A 2,128-nucleotide genomic window follows, 5' to 3' on the forward strand; every position below is an offset into this window, starting at 1 on the left:
CAATGATTTGTTGGCTGCTAAATTCTTTTGACACTGTTTCCTTGTAAGACAGCTGCTGCAACTTTAAGCAATCTTATTTCATTACTTGTATGTCTTATGGCAAGGAATAATGACATAAAAGACAGTAAATGAGAATGTTACAGATTAGTCACAGCTGGAGTATATGTGAATTTTCACTCACTCAGCACTTGGGCAAGCCTGCAGTAAAATCAGTCATGCCCAAACCATGGGTTTTTTACATACAGTCCAAAAACTTCTGTCCCAGAGGTGGAGAAATCAACTAAATCGGAAGATGGCAGCATTGGGAAAACAACACCTCTGCCAACAATTTTCCATACAAAGAACTTGGAGGACATATATGAACAGAACAGATCCTCTTCGACAACACAGATGCCCTGCACGGACAAGTTCGACAGCAGCATGATAACAATACTGCCAGGTACGGTTTGGTGGCACAGCTGTCACTTATTTCTGGAGACAGCGGCCTGTGGGGCTTGGTGTTCTCCTGCTTGTCAGCATTGCCCAGGGCAGCCAGCAGAAATGAGAAAGACATTGGGTTCTTCAGCAGGGAGAGATGAATGATGTTTCAGAGCATCTGAAAGAAATCATTTCAACTGTTTAATAACTTTGGGAGGAAGAGGGAAGACACTATCTATTTAAAATGTGAATTTCCTTATGATACTACAGAAGAGGAGGCTGAAGAACCAGTAACAGGGCCAGTAACAGGGTTTGTAACAGCACAGCCCCCTCAGCACAAGGTGAGTTACCCAAACAGGTTGTGAAGTTACGTTGCTGTTTGGGGGATAAAGGCATGGAAATGTATTTTCTCCAGGGCAGAGGAGTCAGAACACAACATATTCACCAGACACAAGCTGCTGTTCCAAGGTTGCTCCTGCACTAACACACAAGCCCCAGGAAGCCAAAAGCAACACAGACAGACCCTGGGCTCCCCTGCTGTTGCCGTGTTCTCTATCGTCTCTTCCTTTCCTGCTCTTCCTTTCCCCAAAACCACCACCTGGGATTTTTTCCTCTTTCTGCCACGAGCACAACATGCAAACGTAGACCATGATCTCTCCCCTCTTTTCTGGTCTCTGAGCAGATCCTGAAGGGCACAGAGTGAACATGCTGTCCATGGCTGTGTTGGGCCTGAGAGTCCTGCTGGCAAAGACCATCGCCTTCAATACCCTCCTGAGTATCAAGCTGTTTCTTTTCTGAGGTAAGGGAGCACACAGCTGTCCAGCTGTGGTTCATAGGCCCAATTTCATTAAATGGAGTTTAAATCCCCCTCTGCTCTTCCAGACATGGGGAATGAAGGCAAGAGGAGCCCGAGGAAGAGCAGGAAAGAACGTGAACCAGCAGCACAAGGGGTTGAACGAGCAGTGGCAGAGCTGCTGACAGTGACCACCCAGGACACAAGGCAGCACCTTCCCCTGCAGACACTGAATACTGTTCACTCCTGCCTGGCCAGATGATTCACACTGAAGAGCTTTAAGTGCTTTTGCTGTTTCCTCTTCCCTGAGAACGGAGGAGAGTGGATTTATCCTCATGCTCCTGCTAAGTAGATCTCCCCACTCTTCTGGCATTTGCATACAAGTGTCCTGCCTGCTTCAACAGCTCTGAAAACTCCAGGGCTCACCCAAGATAAATGGCCTTTTAAAAGCACCTTTCCCAGGCATGTTGTGTTACTGCCTGGAGACCTGGAGTATTACTGCTGAGGGAATTCACAGCCAGCAGTTGCCATTTCTAGCACTGCATTTCAGACAGCTTTAATAACAGTTAAGTATATATTGCAGATGAGAAGAGCTGTGTAGGATCTGAACTAATTCAATTCAACCAGATAATGTTTAACCAGAGAAATATTTATTTATTAAGCCTGTATTTCTTCTTCCAAATGTATCTCATGTGCATTTTAGGTTCCTGTAGTAGTGATGAAAATAAAGTTTTATGAGGCCAAAATGCTGTGGGGTTTCTGTGCTTTTTCTTCCAAAGCTGGCCCGGAGATTGCTGGAATCCAACTGTCCTAATGCCAGGTGGGATTGGAAACACAGCTTTGATAAGGTAGATTTCCTGTTGGCTGAATTTGTCTTTTCCAGACTTTGTGCAGGGAAGTGTCTCTGGCACATTCAAG

The 2,128-nt window shown here is 45.6% G+C and overlaps 1 long non-coding RNA gene across 1 annotated transcript; it reads left to right on the plus strand.

The window, feature by feature from the left end:
* The first annotated feature begins 340 nt into the window (after positions 1–340).
* LOC309582177 lies at positions 341–1,802 on the plus strand. The gene is made up of 3 exons (XR_014227091.1): positions 341–439; positions 1,100–1,216; positions 1,300–1,802. It is a non-coding gene; the product is annotated as an uncharacterized lncRNA (long non-coding RNA).
* The last annotated feature ends 326 nt before the right edge of the window (positions 1,803–2,128 follow it).

Source organism: Coloeus monedula (genome assembly GCF_965178545.1).
Source record: "Coloeus monedula genome assembly, chromosome: 26".
Lineage (NCBI taxonomy): Eukaryota > Metazoa > Chordata > Aves > Passeriformes > Corvidae > Coloeus > Coloeus monedula.